The 17,203-nt window shown below is 44.3% G+C and overlaps 1 non-coding gene across 1 annotated transcript; it reads right to left on the bottom strand.

Annotated features, from left to right (window-relative positions):
• Window positions 1-16,706: 16,706 nt before the first annotated feature.
• LOC112441096 (small nucleolar RNA U13) lies at window positions 16,707-16,806 on the bottom strand. Its single transcript, XR_003029072.1, has one exon. It is a non-coding gene; the product is annotated as a small nucleolar RNA U13 (small nucleolar RNA).
• Window positions 16,807-17,203: the final 397 nt, after the last annotated feature.

The raw sequence follows: 17,203 nt of genomic DNA, 5'->3' as shown, positions 1-17,203 counted from the left end.
TCGGCTGGGCGCGGTGGCTCACGCCTGTAATCCCAGCACTTTGGGAGGCCGAGGCGGGCGGATCACGAGGTCAAAAGACTGAGACCATCCTGGTCAACATGGTGAAACCCCGTCTCTACTAAAAATACAAAAATTAGCTGGGCGTGGTCGCAGGCGCCTGTAGTCCGAGCTACTCAGGAGGCTGAGGTAGGAGAATGGCGTGAACCCGGGAGGCAGAGGTTGCAGTGAGCCGAGATCGCGCCACTGCACTCCAGCCTGGGAGACAGAGCGAGACTCTCTCTCAAAAAAAAAAAAAAAAAAAAAAAAAAAAAAAGTATATTCAATAAACCTTGCGTGTAAAGCAGTAAGAGCTCTTTGCCTACAAAATATAAAAAGTAATTACAATTACTCTTCAATAAATCTGAGTTGCATCTCTATCACTCGCTGACTTGCTCAATTGATCCTCTCAGTCAACTTTCGTCTCTTCCTTACCACTAAGCGGCAGTAAAGACTAAATAATGACGCAGCTCTACTCAAGCGTTCCCTATCCAAGTGAAGTTTTCCCATTATTTCTACTTCTAAAAAAATGAATGTAAGATGGGATTTTAAACTTCCACATTAAAAAAAGAAGAGTGGAGGGAAAAGTGTGGAGGGGAGAAATAAAGACACGTGAATAAAACATTTGCTTTACCATTTATCTTTTAAAATGACATGGAATGTCAATTTCAAGATCACTTAATCTTTAAAAAAAAAAAAAACCTGCAATCTGAACACAGTCCTTACAAACGTGCCAATCGCTGGTTCACTGTGGTAGGTCTCCCATGCTCCCTATGTTGTCACTGAATTACACTTGACCCTTGCATGGGATTACCCTCCGCCCTGTGGGTCTTCACTAACTAGAACCCCATCTACTGCATGCTGTGCTCACCACTTTCCTTGCCATCTATTAGCCCCTTCTTCAGTATTTGATCTTCAGGTCACCTCTTCCCTTTCTAGCTCTTTCTAGCACTCTGATTTTCTCTGTCCCTATAGCCTACCCTATTCCAGATCAGCTCTCAGAGACGAAAATGGGGACTTCAGGATGGAGAAATCAAAGGAAGCTGTTATTATAACCCTTCCTATCTTATTTTCCTATAAATTCTCTCTTTCTGTCTTAGTCTCTTTCTCTCTCTCTCAAAGAAATAGAGAGAAATTTACAGAGTAAGAGATATTAGGAAGACAAATTTCTTGGCAGGGTCAGGAAAAGGTTGAAGAGTTGCTGATATTAAAACAAATTTGAATTAAACGTTTTTAGACTTCATAGGTAGCTCCTCTCAAAAAGGTTAAGTTAAAGAATTTTGTTAAGGGCAGATTACAGAATATATGTAAAATATTTGATACTTTTTTGTTATTATTACAATACTAGTCATGTCTATAATATTTTAAAAGTAAAGAATTATATAGTTTATATTTCTTTCTAATCTAGAAACAGATTCTTATTTTAGCTTGGATATTTGTTAACCATTTCACAATCATTGAGATAAAATTAACTTATATTTTATGGAAATTATATTCCCTTATGAAATACCATAGAATTGTTATTATAAATCTTAAGTAAGAGGTTATGTGTTTCATATAGCATTCCAAAAATAAAACCAACAGTATGCTTTGCTTTGCATTATTATGAATCTATAAGTTATAAAACTTTTAGTATTGCAAATATTGTTACAATAAACAGTTAGACTGAAAATGTGTGCAATTTCACCTAAAAATAGAAAATAAAAGCTTCGTCTTCAGAAGCTATCAAGGAAAATTATAATAAAAGCTATATTTTCCACAATTCAGATTTAATTAATTTTACATATTGCCATTGATTTAAATAGAATTTTAATTTTAGAACCATTTTAGATTTACAGAAAATTTGTGACGATAGTATGGTGTTCCTGTAAAGCCCCAAACCCAGTTTTCTCTATTATTAATATCTTAGTATGGTATATTTGATACAATTAATGAATCAATATTGATGAATTATTGATATATAAAAATCATACTTGTTCAGAATTCCTCAGTTTATTTAATATTCATTTTCTGTTCCAGGATACAATTTAGAACATCACATTACATTTAGACATTAGGAGAGAGATTCCAAGTTACATTGTGCTTCTGCTCCATTTAAAACTTTGTGTTTGAAAATGTGTAACAAATTATATTTTCCAGTTTTAAAAGTCACATTTTTATATTACAAAATGTTTATAGTGCACATGAGTATGTGAAACACAATTTCATCATTAAAATACTAAATTTTGGAATATATGTTTTCATTACTAGAAAATGTTTTCAACTGTGGGCGTGTGTGGTTTATTTAAGTGTTTTTATGAAAGCATTTGGGAAATCTCCACCCATGAATTGATGTCTCTTAACGTCTACCTGTATTTCTAAGAGTGTCAATTATATACATTTTACAGTTTTTCTATTTAATACATAAAGTTATTTTTGAGTGCGGTGTATATCTTTTAACAATATAAAAGGCATAACTCTCTTCTTTTTACCTATTAAATGGATACACTTTTATTTACTTGTGTTCCAATATCACTGATTCAATTTTTGCAACGTGAATTCTGCTTTCTACTCCCATAAACACATCATTTAATTGCAGTTTTGTTTGTTTCATTTCCTTGGGGTTTTCTTTTTTGTGTACTTCTGCACCACCCGTTCTCTTTCCTAACAGCTTTACTTGAAGTATACTACTTAGTATTGATTGACAGCCTACTCTGTGCCAGTCTTTCCTCTGTAGGACTGGCCTCTACGTCAACACTTCCGGGGCTCTGGCACAAGTGCCCACAGGCAGGTCAGCTGGCTCCTTTGTTTCCATGGGCACACCCGTCAGTCAGGTCCTTTTGCAGCTCCTTCAGTTGGCTTCTCATATTGTTCATCCCTTTTGTCAACAGAGTCAATGTTTTCTAGATTTTTCTTAAACAAAAAACTCATGCTCTTTGAAATTTAATTATATTTCTTGAACTGAAATTTTTCTTTTTGTTTTATACTAAAAATATGTTTTTCTTCTGAATTATTCCTTTCCATTTATGCTGTAGGGTGTTTCTAAACCTTCAAAAGTTGTTTTAGATTGTGTTGTTTTAATTATTTTTATTCTGTTACTCATCTTCAAAATAAATTAGATCTGGTGTTTGCCAATACACTGCATGGATAAATTCTTGTTGGCTCTAGTTATTGTCCACCTGATTGCTCCCCAGGCTGGGCTCAACCTCCTGAGCTCAAGTGATCCCCCACCTCAGCCTCCCACCATGCCTGGCCTGGAGCTATTTTTTAATGGGTACCGAGTTTCACTTCGGGAAAAAGGTGGTGATGGTTGCAATAACAGTACATATACTCAATACCACTGGACTGGATACTTGTAAAATGTTAAAATGGTCATTTTCATTTTTGTGTTATATATATTTTACCATAACAGCAAAAATTAACTTTATAAAGTTATATGCTGTTGGAAACTCTGGAAACAGTGGGAAAAGGGGGAAATTCTATTACATAAAAATTAATTTTGCAATGCAGATCTTTTTTTGATAACTCAAGCTTTTGTTTATTTCAATAAAGCCAAATCCAGTAAACTATTTTCAGCCAGCATTAGTCAGAACTAAAAGGTTGGACTGTTTTCCTTCAGAAACTGAATGTTTTTCTTGCCTGCAATAGGCTGGTGTGTTCCAAATAATAATGGAATTGTCCTCAAAACCAGAAAATACTGGTTCGTATATATTTTAGGGCCTGTTTCTGAATTTTCTATTCTTTTGTTCTTATCTCTTTAACTATTTATGTACCATTACCAAGCCATTTTAATTATAGTAGCACTTAAATTGTTTTAATAACATACAGGGCTAGATTTCCTTGTGTAAAATAAAAACTATTTATTGCAATATTGTGGTGATAGTCGAGGATTAAAAACAATTTAAATGTCTTTCAACATGAGACTGACTGAATAATTATGACCAGTGGAATAGCACGAAAAATAAGTTTTTAATGTTTGATATAGAATGATCTCCAGAATATATGGTTAAATGGACAAAAAAGCGGCTGGGTACAGTGGCTCATGCCTAGAATCCCAGCACTTTGGGAGGCCAAGCCGGGTGATCACCTGAGGTTGGGAGTTTGAGACCAGCTTGGCCAACATGGTGAAATCCCTGTCTCTACTAAAAATAGAAAAATTAGCCGGGCATGGTGGCGTGCACGTGTAATCCCAGCTACTCTGGAGGCTAAGGCAGGAGAATTGCTTGAACCCAGGAGGCAGAGGTTGCAGTGAGCCGAGATCAAGCCATTGCACCCCAGCCTGGGTGACAGAGCGAGACTCCATCTAAAAAAAATACTTTCTATCAGAAGTGCTTACATTTCTTGAACACTCACCTTTTTTTTTTTTTTAGACTGGGGTCTCACAGTGTTGCCTAGGCTGGTCTTGAACTTCTGGGCTCAAGTGATCTACCTGCCTCAACCTCCCAAAGTGCCAGGATTACAGGCATAAGCCACTGAGCCCAGCCTCTGAGCACTCACTTTTTAAAATGTATTTATTTTAATTTATTTATGTGTATTTTTTATATTTATTTATTTATTTATTTATTTATTTTTGAGACGGAGTCTTGCTCAGTCATCCAGGCTGAGTGCATTGGCACCATCTCAGCTCACTGCAACCTCCGCCCCCCATGTTCAAGCGATTCTCCTGCCTCAGCCTCCCGAGTAGCTGGGATTACAGGTGCCTGCCACCATGCCAGGCTAATTTTTGTATTTTTAGTAGAGACAGGGTTTCGCTATGTTGGCCAGGCTGGTCTCGAACGTCCGACCTCAGGTGATCTCCCCGCCTTGGCCTCCCAAAATGCTGGGATTACAGGCATGAGCCATCTCGCCGGGCCTAAATGAGTGTTGTGCTAACTACTTTACGGTATTATCTATATTATTTCATTTATTGTTTACAAGACATAGGTAGGTCCTGGCAAAATTATACACCTTGCCCAGGGTCACACAGGTGTGGATAGTTAAGCTTAGATTTAAAAGAAATGAGCGAGTCAGGCGCGGTGGCTCATGCCTAGAATCCCAGCACTTTGGAAGGCCAGGGAGGGAGGATCTCTTGAGCCCAGGAGTTTGAGACCAGCCTGGGCAACACAGTGAGACTCTGTCTTTACAAAAAATTTAAAAATTAGCTGGTTGCAGTGACTCTAGCCTATGGTCCTAGCTACTAAGAAGGCTGAGGTGGGAGGATTGCTTGAGTCCAGGAGGTTGAGGCTGCAGTGAACTATGATTGGATCACTGCAGTCTACCCCGTGTGACAGAGGGAGACCCTGTCTCAAAAAACAAACATACAAAAAAAGAGCAAATAAGGGATGGCACTTCCAGAACAGTGGAGTAGACACCTTCAAAGACCATGGAAGCAATGAGAACACTGGCAAAAATTGCAAAAGTCATCTTTTTCAAAACGTTGGAAATTAAGGCTTGCAATAATCTGAGCAGCATTGATTCAAGAAAAACATCTGAATCTCAGTAAAAACAGGAAGCTTTTTATATTTTAACTTCTCTTACTCTTATCCTTCTCTCCCCAGCTTCACAGTAGCCCTGAAGATGAACTTGACAATCATGGTAGCTATGAAAAGCAGCAGCATAACAGTTATTTGAGAGGGAGGAACAGGTTTGGTGTAAACCCCCAAACTCTAATCTAAAGAGAATTGTCACGATTTTACCTGACTGAAGGCTCCTGGGAAAGATCCCAATCTCAGGACTCACCTTTATTTGACCAATACATTCCTATCCTCAGGACATTTGTCAAAACCAATCAGTGGCAATGATTTGCCATTGAAGTGACTGAGGCAGTGATACCAATTGGGCAAATAAAAAGCTGAATCAGAAACTTAAAAGGAGACCAGCCTGGACAACATGGTGAGATCCTGTCTCAAAAAAAAAAAAAAAAGACAGCTGGGTGTTGTGGTATGCACCTGTAGACCCAGCTATCCAGGAGGCTGAGGCAGGGCTTGAGCCTAGGAGTTCGAGGTTACAGTAGCCATGTTCACACCACTGCACTCCAGCCTGGTTGACAGAGCAAGACCTTGTCTCAAACAAACAAACAAACGAACAAAAAACTTAAAAGAGGCTCAGAGTAGTGACATGCACCTGTCATCCGAACTCTTTGGGAGGCTGATGGGGGAAGATTGCTTGAGCCCAAGGGTTGACGCCAGCTAGGGCAACATAGTGAGACCCTCATCTCTAAAAAAAGAAAGAAAGATAGAAAAAGGGAAAATCTGGGGAATGAGACCTCTCTAGAAGGCTTTGAAATGCAGTAACAAACACATACACAAACACACACACAAAAGGGAAGAGCAGAAAAAAAATGCAGTAACATACTCTTGATCAAGAGGCAATGAATATCATATTAAAAGTCTTTAAAGAAAAATACTATCAACCAAGAATTGTATACAATTTCACCAATACTATCCTTCACAAACAAAGGAGAAATTAAGACTTTCCTAGCTTTATTTTTTTTTAAATTTTATTTTATTTTTATTGATCATTCTTGGGTGTTTCTCACAGAGGGGGATTTGGCAGGGTCATAGGACACTAGTGGAGGGAAGGTCAGCAGACAAACAAGTGAACAAAGGTCTCTGGTTTTCCTAGGCAGAGTGTTTGTGTCCCTGGGTACTTGAGATTAGGGAGTGGTGATGACTCTTAACGAGCATGCTGCCTTCAAGCATCTGTTTAACAAAGCACATCTTGCACCGCCCTTAATCCATTCAACCCTGAGTGGACACAGCACATGTTTCAGAGAGCACAGGGTTGGGGGTAAGGTCATAGATCAACAGGATCCCAAGGCAGAAGAATTTTTCTTAGTACAGAACAAAATGAAAAGTCTCCCATGTCTACTTCTTTCTACACAGACACGGCAACCATCCGATTTCTCAGTCTTTTCCCCACCTTGCCCCCCTTTCTACTCCAGAAAACCGCCATCGTCATCATGGCCCATTCTCAATGAGCTGTTGGGTACACCTCCCAGACGGGGTGGTGGCCGGGCAGAGGGGCTCCTCACTTCCCAGTAGGGGCGGCCGGGCAGAGGCGCCCCTCAGCTCCCGGACTGGGTGGCTGGCCAGGTGGGGGGCTGACCCCCCCATCTCCCTCCCGGACGGGGAGGCTGGCCGAGCGGGCGGCTGACCCCCCCACCTCCCTCCCGGACGGGGCGGCTGGCCGGGCGGGGGGCTGACCCCCCCACCTCCCTCCCGGATGGGGCGGCTGGCCGGGAGGGGGCGCTGACCCCCCCCACCTCCCTCCCGGACGGAGCGGCTGGCCGGGTGGGGGGCTGAGCCCCCCACCTCCCTCCCAGACGGGGCAGCTGGCCGGGCAGAGGGGCTCCTCACTTCCCAGTAGGGGCGGCCGGGCGGAGGTGCCCCTCACCTCCCGGACGGGGCGGCTGGCCGGGCGGGGGGCTGAGCCCCCCACCTCCCTCCCGGACGGGGCGGCTGGCCGGGTGGGGGGGCTGACCCCCCCACCTCCCTCCCGGATGGAGCGGCTGGCCGGGCGGGGGGGCTGACCCCCCCACCTCCCTCCCGGACGGGACGGCTGGCCGGGTGGGGGGCTGACCCCCCCACCTCCCTCCCGGACGGGGCGGCTGGCTGGGCAGAGGGGCTCCTGGCTGGGCAGAGGGGCTCCTCACTTCCCAGTAGGGGCGGCCGGGCAGAGGCGCCCCTCACCTCCCAGACGGGGCAGCTGGCCGGGCGGGGGGCTGAGCCCCCCACCTCCCTCCCGGACGGGGTGGCTGCCGGGCGGAGACGCTCCTCACTTCCCAGACGGGGTGGCAGCCAGGCGGAGGGGCTCCTCACTTCTCAGACGGGGCGGTTGCCAGGCGGAGGGTCTCCTCACTTCTCAGACGGGGTGGCCGGGCAGAGACGCTCCTCACCTCCCAGACGGGGTCGCGGCCGGGCCGAGGCACTCCTCACATCCCAGACGGGGCGGCGGGGCAGTGGCGCTCCCCACATCTCAGACGATGGGCTGCTGGGCAGAGACGCTCCTCACTTCCTAGATGGGATGGCGGCCGGGACGAGGCGCTCCTCACTTCCCAGGTGGGATGGCGGCCGGGCAGAGACGCTCCTCACTTTCCAGACTGGGCAGCCAGGCAGAGGGGCTCCTCACATCCCAGGCGATGGGCAGCCAGGCAGAAACGCTCCTCACTTCCCAGACGGGGTGGCAGCCGGGCAGAGGCTGCAATCTCCGCACTTTGGGGGGCCAAGGCAGGCGGCTGGGAGGTGGAGGCCATAGCGAGCCGAGATCACGCCACTGCACTCCAGCCTGGGCACCATTGAGCACTGAGTGAATGAGACTCCGTCTGCAATCCCGGCACCTCGGGAGGCCGAGGCTGGCGGATCACTCCCGGCTAGGAGCTGGAGACCAGTCCGGCCAACACAGCGAAACCCCGTCCCCACCAAAAAAACACGAAAACCAGTCAGGCGTGGCGGCGCGCGCCTGCAATCGCAGGCACTCGGGAGGCTGAGGCAGGAGAATCAGGCAGGGAGGCTGCAGCGAGCCGAGATGGAAGCAGTACAGTCCACCTTTGGCCCGGCATGAGAGGGAGACCGTGGAAAGGAGAGGGAGAGGGAGACGGAAGAGGGAGAGGGAGAGGGAGACGGGAGAGGGAGAGGGAGACGGGAGAGGGAGAGGGAGACGGGAGAGGGAGAGGGAGACGGGAGAGGGAGAGGGAGACGGGAGAGGGAGAGGGAGAGGGAGACGGGAGAGGGAGAGGGAGACGGGAGAGGGAGAGGGAGACGGGAGAGGGAGAGGGGTTTCCTAGCTTTAAAAACAACAACAACAGCAAAACCACTAAGAAAATTTTATCATTAGGAGACTTGTTCTCAAGAAATACTAAAAGGGGATAGGAGGGGTGGCTCATACCTGTAATCTCAGCACTTTGGGAGGCCAAGGCAGGAGAACTGCTTGAGCCCAGGAATTTGAGATCAGCCTGGGCAACACAGTGAGATCCTGTGTATTTTAGAAATAAATAAATAAATTTAAAATTAAAAATAAAATAAAGAAGTCCTTCAGGTTGAAATGAAAGACACTACACAGTTACTTGAATCCACATGAAGAAAGAAAGAGCACTAACTATGTAGGTCAATATAAAACAAATATAAATGTATTTTGTTTGTAACTCTTTCTTCTAACTGATTTAAAAGACAACTGCAGAGATCAATAATTATAAAGCTGCATTAATGGGCTTATAATGTTTAAAGATGTAATTTGTGACAATAATAGCACAAAGTGGGAGAGGGAAAGGAGCTATATTGGAGCAAAGTCTTGGTATAGTATTGAAGTTAACTTGGTACTAATTGGAACTAGGTTGTTTAAAAATGTTCATTATAACCCACTAGGCAGCCAGTAACAAAATAACACAAAAATATACAGAAAAAGAAACAATAAGAGAATTAAAACAGTACAGTAGAAAGCATGTATTTAACATGAAAAAAGGTACTACTCATGGAATAGAACAAAAAAGGTATAAGCCATCTAGAAAATAAATAGAAAAAAATGCAAACATGTTTTACTTTATCAATAATTGAGTGTAAATGGACTAGCACTTTGGGAGGCTGAGGCGGACAGATCACCCGAAGTCAGGAGTTCAAGACCAGCCTGTAATCCCAGAACTTTGGAAGGCTGAGGCTGGTGGATCGCTTGAGCCCAGGAGTTCAAGATCAACCTGGGCAACATGGTGAAAGTCTGTCCCTACCAAAAAAAAAAAAAAAGGCCAGGCGCGATGGCTCACGCCTGTAATCCCAGCACTTTGGGAGGCCAAGGAGGGCAGATCACGAGGTCAAGAGATGGAGACCATCCTGGCCAACAACCCTGTCTCTACTAAAAATACAAAAATTAGCTGGGCATGGTGGCGAGCACCTATAGTCCCAGCTACTTGGGAGGCTGAGGCAGGAGAATCGCTTGAACCCTGAAGGCAGATGTTGCAGTGAGCCAAGATTGTCCCACTGCCTTCCAGCCTGGCGACAGAGTGAGACTCCATCTCAAAAAAAAAAAAAAAATTAGCCAGTTGTGGTGGTGTGAACCTGTAGTCCCAGCTACTCAGAAGGCTGAGGTGAGAGAATTGCTTGAGCTGGGGAGGTGAAGGTTGCAGTGAGCTAAGATCGAGCCACTGTACTCCAGCCTGGGTGACAAAGTGAGACCCTGTCTCAAAAAAAACAAACAAACAAACAAACAAAAATCGTATTTCTATACACTAGCATTGAATAATCTAAAAGTGAAATTAAGAAAAGTTACTTTTATATTAGCATCAAAAAAATTAAATACTCAGGAGTAAATTAAACAAAAAGCTTGTACACTGAAAAGTGACAAAATACTGCTGAATGAAATAAAAGAAGATGTAAATAAAAGTAAAAATACAAAATACATCCCAGGTTCATGGACCAGAAGACAATATTGTTAAGGTTGCAACACTCCCCAACTTGACCTACAGATTGATGTAATCACATACAAGAGATATTTAATAAGATTAACAAACTACCAACTGGCTTTTTGCAGAAATTGACAAGCCAATCCTAAAGTTCATATGGAAATGCAGAGGACCCAGCATAGCCAAAACAATCTTGAGGAGCCAAATTGGAGTATTCACATTTAATAATTTCAAAACTTACTACAAAGCTACACTAATCAAGACAGTGTGGCACTGGCACTAGGCTACACCTATAGATTAATGGAATGAAATTGAGAACTCAGAAATAAATCCTTACACTTTTGTTTCATTCATTTTCATCAAGGGTGCCAAAACAAATCACTGGGGAAAGAATAGTCTTTTCAATAAATGATGCTGGGACAACTGAATAGCCACATGCAAAAGAATACATTTGGACCTCCACCTCACACCATATATAAAAATTAACTCAAAATAAATCATAGACACAAATGTAAGGGCTAAAACTATAAAACTCTCGGAAGAAAGTTAGGCATAAACCATTGTTCCCTCAATTATGCCATGGTTTCTTAGGGCACCAAAAGCACAAATGACAAGAGAAAAAGATATACTTTGAACTTAATTGAAATTAAAAACTTTTGTGCTCCTAAGGATATCACTAACAAAGTGAAAAGAACATCTACAGAATGGGAGCAAATACTACAACTCATAGATGTGATAGGAGAGTTGTATCCAAAATATATAAAGGGGCAGGGCGCGGTGGCTCAGGCCTGTAATCCCAGCACTTCAGAAGGCCAAAGGGGGCGGATCACTTGAGACCAGGAGTTCAAGACCAGGCTGGCAAACATGGCGAAACCCTGTCTCTACTAAAAATACAAAAACATAGCCGGGTGCAGTGGCTCATGCTTATAATCCCAGCTACTCGGGAGGCTGAGGCAGGGGAATCACCTGAACCCAGGAGGCAGATGTTGCAGTGGGCCGAGATCGCGCCACTGCACTCCAGCCTGGCAACCGAGCAAGACTCTGTCTGAAAAAAAAAAAAAATTAGCCAGGCATGGTGGGGCAAGCCTGTAATCCCAGCCACTTGGAAGGCAGAGGTGGGAGGATTGCTTGAACCTGGGAGGCAGAGGTTTCAGTGAGCCCAGATTGTGACACTGCACTCCAGCCTGGGTGACAGAGCGAGACAGCTAAACCCTCATGTGGCCATTCATACAAGTCCCTATTTAGGGAACAAGTGATTATGCTACCTTTGCACGGTCAGGATACGGCAGCCATTGAACATATGTCACTGGGCATTCAGTGCCTCTAATACTGGTAATGCTAGATCCATCTCAAAAAACAAAAAACAGGCCACGCGTGGTGGCTCACGCCTGTAATCCCAGCACTTTGGGAGGCTGAAGCAGGCAGATCACAAGGTCAGGAGTTCAAGACCAGCCTGGCCAACATAGTGGAACCCCGTCTCTACTAAAAACACAAAAAATTAGCCAGGAGTTGTGGTAGGTGCCTGTAGTCCCAGCTACTCGGGAGGCTGAGGCAGGAGAATGGCGTGAACATGGGAGGCGGAGCTTGCAGTGAGCCGAGATCGCGCCACTGCACTCCAGCCTGGGAGACAGAGTGAGACTCCAGCTCAAAAAAATAAATAAATAAATAAATAATAAAAAATAAAAGACAACCCAATAGAAGATGTCCAAAGGATCTGAACAGATAACTTTCTAAGGAAGATATACAACTAGCCAAGAAGCACATGAAAAGATATTGAACATATTAGTGATTAGGGAAATGCAAATCAAAGCCACAGTGAGATACAACTTCACACCCACTATGATGGCTATATTCAAAAAGACAATAACAAGTACCGACAAACGTGTGGAGGAGAGAGTGTTGGCAGGGCAATCAGACACTGTCAAGTAAGACTTTCTGTGATGATGGAAATTTTCTGTAAATCTGTATTGCATTGCCAATATGGTGACTGCTAACCATATCAGTACTGCCTGAAATGAGCACCTGAAAGTTGAAGTATAAATAGAAATTTTAATTTTATTTAATTTCAATTAAAATAGTTGCATGTGGGCTGGGCACAGTGGTTCATGCCTGTAATCCCAGCACTTTGGGAGGCCAAGGCGGGTGGATCACCTGAGGTTGGGAGTTCCAGACCAGCCTGACCAACATGGTGAAACCCCGTCTCTACTAAAAATACAAAAATATGCCAGGCGTGGTGGCACCTGTAATCCCAGCTACTCGGGAGGCTGAGGCAGGAGAATTGCTTGAACCTGGGAGGCAGAAGTTGCAGTGAGCTGAGATTGCACCACTGCCCTCCAGCCTGGGCTACAGAGGGAGACCCTGTCTCAAAAAAAAAAGAAGAAATAAATAATAAAATAAAATAGTTGCATGTGGTTAGTAATCACAACATTAGCACAGTATTTTGGACCATTATAATATACAGCTTCCCCAAAGGAATAATAACCCTTTCTCTCTCATATGTAGTAAGGTAAAAACTTACAAACTGTGTATCAGATACAAAAAAAAGTTGTATTATTTATAACTCATCTTGTTCTCAAGCCCCAGTCCAAGTGAAAGTGCAAGAAAAATCTTTGTATTGCCAGGGAAAAGCAAATCAGCCTTCTCCTGTTTAAGCACACTCTCTTTCAGTCCATACTAGTTCCTTTTGTTAGATAATCTATCTATTCCTAGATTTCTACCAGGCTGCCTTTCTACCTTGAAAATGCCTCCCCTCTCAATCCTCCTTATCAAATGGCATTGGTTGAGGGGAAGTTCATGTACCATCAAAGCAGGGGCTGGGCACTGTGGCTCATGCCTGTAATCCTCGCAGTTCGGGAGGCTGAGATGGGAGGATCCTTTGAGCCTAGGAGTTCAAGACCAGTCTGGCCAACATGGCAAGACCTCGTCTCTACAAAAAATATATTTTTTTTTTTTGAGATGGAATCTCACTCTATCGCCCAGGCTGAAGTGCAATGACGTGATTTCGGCTCCCTGCAACCTCTGCCTCCTGGGTTCAAATGATTCTCCTGCCTCAGCCTCCCTAGTAGCTGGGATTACAGGTCTGCACCACTACGCCCAGCTAATTTTTGTATTTTTAGTAGAGACAGGGTTTCGCCGTGTTGGCCAGGATGGTCTCAAACTCCTGACCTCAGGTGATCCACCCGCCTTGGCCTCCCAAAGTGCTGGAATTACAAGCCTGAGCCACCGTGCCCAGCCTACAATATATTTTTTAAGAAATTAGCTGAGTGTGGTAGCTCTCACCTGTAGTTCCAGCTACTTGGGAGGCTGAGGCAAAATGATCACTTGAGCCCAGGAATTTGAGGCTACAGTGAGCTATGATGGCACCACTGCACTCCAGCCTAGGCAACAGAACGAGACCCTGTCTCAAGAAAAAAAAAAAAAAAGGCAGGTGTGGAGAAAAGACAGTGCAATGTGGCTTGGCTGCTCTGGCCTGGACATCAGTGCTGGAGATCATGGATGTGTAGCTTGTCCCATATGATTACTTTAGGCACTCTGTCAACATCAGCTGCTAAATTCTAAGGTTCCTTTTCCTGCCCTGGTCTCCAGTTGTAAAGTCCCTGTAACAAGCAGCTTTTATATTCTGACCCCAGGTCTTCTTTGGAATTTCAGTTCTCTTAGCTTTTCCACGTGCCCCATGGAGGCTTGTGTGAACTTTTGATTTTTTACAAAGATCTGCAGTTATTAGGGAATGCAGGCACTATCTTGGGCCCATTTGCCTAGAAACCTCCTCAACCATTTCAAAATTAGCACTTGGATGCAGTCATGTGTCTCTCGCCTTTACTGAATGGAGAGTGTTTTCAAAGGGGCTTTTGATTTCTTGGATTATGCACCTAGAAGTCAGGAGAAAGCACCCCTAGACTGAGTCCCAAAAACTTATTTGGACGTTTCTTCCCAGAACGTGAACCTAAACGTTCCCCTCCCCCTTTCTTTCTTTTCTTTTCTTTTTTTTTTTTTTTTTTTTTGAGATGGAGTCTTGTTCTGTCGCCCAGGCTGGAGTGCAGTGGTGCAATCTCTGCTCACCACAACCTCTGCCTCCTGGGTTCGACCGATTCTCCTGCCTGAGCCTCTCAAGTAGCTGGGACTACAGGCCCTCAACACCACGTCCACCTAATTTTTGTAATTTTAGTAGAGACAGGGTTTCACCACTTTGGCCAGGGTGGTCTGGAACTCCTGACCTCAGATGATCCACCCGCCTCGGCCTCCGAAAGTGCTGGCATGAGCCACCGCGCCCAGCCTTTTCCCCCTTTATGGCTTTTCTTTCTCCTCCTTCCCTGAGTCTTGGGCTCTCTAATTCCTTTTCATGATTTGGATCTTCTCTATACACAGCTTTATAATAAAACTCAATTTCCCAACATCTAAGCCTTGCTTTTGATACATGAAAGGATGCTTTTAAAATTCTGAAATCCTTTTCTTATAATAAAGTCTGACTTGCCAGGCCATTTTCTCATGACTGGTTTTAAGATCCTGGTTTGCTTTATAAAATCTGAAAATTGACTTTTTCATCCTATTTTCCATTTGTGACCTAACAGTCCACATTCTCTCCAGAGCAAATGGTTGCCTCAGAATAAAAAAAAAAAAAAGATCAAAAATCTCATTCCATCACTAGGAAAAGAAAAGCATATTAATATATTTTTAAAACGATTACTAGAGCTACTTCCTGAAAGCTGGTGAAGCACTCTTGTGCTAATTTTAAAAGGGAACCTCTTCCTCTGAGTGAATGCAGCCCACACCAGAGCTTTCAGCTTGGGGCACCAAGCTCAGATCCTACTTAATCCTCAGCCAAGTGTGCTGCGTGTGAGTAACCCGCATAACCACACATGGTAGTCCTGGATAGCGCCCAGGTAACACGTATATGTATTGCACAATTTTCCTCAGTAGACACCTGACACTGTTGTTTTCTTGATTATCTATTCTCTCCGGAAACTTCCCACGCCAACCTCAGGGTGGTTCAAATAGTTTCGCTGCTGCTGTTTGAACATGCCCCTACTGCCAAAGGTGATAAGTGGAAAGAAGATGAAATTCAAGCTGATGGCTGGGCATAGTGGCTCATGCCTGTAATCCCAGAAATTTGGGAGGCTGAGGCAAGAGCATCACTTGAGCCCAGGAGTTCAAGACCAGCCTGGGCAACAGAGCGAGGCCTCATTTCTTAACAACAACAACAAAATCAGGCATGGTGATGTGAGCCTGTAGTCCCAGCTACTTGGAAGGCTGAGATGGGAGGTTGAGGCTGCAGTACGCCACAGTGAGCTGTGACCATGCCACTGCACTCTAGCCTAAGCAACAGAGAGACACCCTGTCTCAAAAGAAAGAGGAAGAAGGAGGAGGAGGAGGAGGATGAGGAGTAGGAGGAGGAGGAGGAGTAGGAGAAGGAGGAGGAGGCAGTGGTGGCGGTGGCGGCTGGGGGCCTTGGCTCCCGCCTTTATCCCAGCACTTTGGGAGGCCGACGTGGGCAGATCACAAGGTCAGGAGTTCGAGATCAGCCTCGCCAACATAGTGAAACCCCGTCTCTACTAAAAATACAAAAATGAACCAGGCATGGTGGCACGTGCCTGTAGTCCCAGCTACTCGGGAGGCTGAGGCAGGAGAATCACTTGAACCTGGGAGGTGGAGGTTGTAGTGAGCCCAGATCCGGCCACCGCACTCCAGCCTGGGCAACAGAGCGAGGCTCCGTCTCAAAAAAATAAATAAAATAAAAATAAACTAAAAAAAGAAATTTAACTTGGACTAATCAGATTTTCTTTTTGCGAGATATGGGTTTGAAATGGAAGGATTTCAATCTCAGATTGGGCTTCTTGAATGCAGTAGAAGGGAAAACTTGGGATTTGAATTTACACGCTCTCCACCACTTAGAAAAGGCAGTGAAGAAAACCTTTAGGCAAAGAAACAAGACGTTTATTGAGAATGCTGCCAGGTTCCTGCTGTCCTTCCAAAGGATTCATTCTAGTACTTTCTTAGGACTGATTACTGACTGCATTTCTATTTTTGAGTTCTGTAAGCCTGAATTTTTATAATAAAATTTTTTTCTCCCACCCTCAACTGATGCTAGCTTGAGTCATTTTCTGTAACTTCCAACGAAAGAAACACTAACTTTATGTGGATTGTCATTTGTCTCTAGAACTGTTTTTTCAGAGACTAGGTCTTGCACTGTTGCCCAGGCTGGAGTGCAGTGATATTCACAAGTTCAGTCATTTCCCACAGCAGCCCGAACTCCTGGGCTCAGGTGGTCCTCTTGGCTCAGTCTCCTGAGTAGCTGGGACTACATTGAACTTTTATTTTCCCCCCACATCAGATGGGTAATATGCCAACATCCTAACAAGGTTTGATGGAGGCACATCTTACACATAGTGTGAAAACCCAATCATGCTTATGAACTATGAAAGGATCAGAATTTTAAATGTGTTTTGTGTTTAGTTGTATCAGAGTTCAGTCAGGAAACAAAAATTACTATAGATATTTCAGGCAGTGGGGGATTTAAAAAACCATTGGAAAAGTTTGAGGCTCAAAGCTCAGGGAAGACCATCACTAGCTCCCAGTTCACCACTAGGCTCAGAGAATGAGGTACTTGTTATACCTGGCCAGGTTAATTGCTCCAGAAACTGCTCTGTTACAAATGCTTACAATATCTTACTGAAGTTCAAAAGGGAGGTGGAGGAGGAGATGTTGGAGGAGATGTTGGTTCAGCAGCTTCCAAAATTAACAAGAGATTTACTCATCTAAAAACCATACTGGCCGGGCACAGCGGCTCATGCTTGTAATCCCAGTGTTTTGGGAGGCTGAGGT

This window comes from Pan paniscus, chromosome 8 (genome assembly GCF_029289425.2).
Source record: "Pan paniscus chromosome 8, NHGRI_mPanPan1-v2.0_pri, whole genome shotgun sequence".
Taxonomy (NCBI): Eukaryota; Metazoa; Chordata; class Mammalia; order Primates; family Hominidae; genus Pan; species Pan paniscus.
Note: the sequence above shows the minus strand (reverse complement) of the source record. Positions and strands in the feature narration are given on the sequence as shown.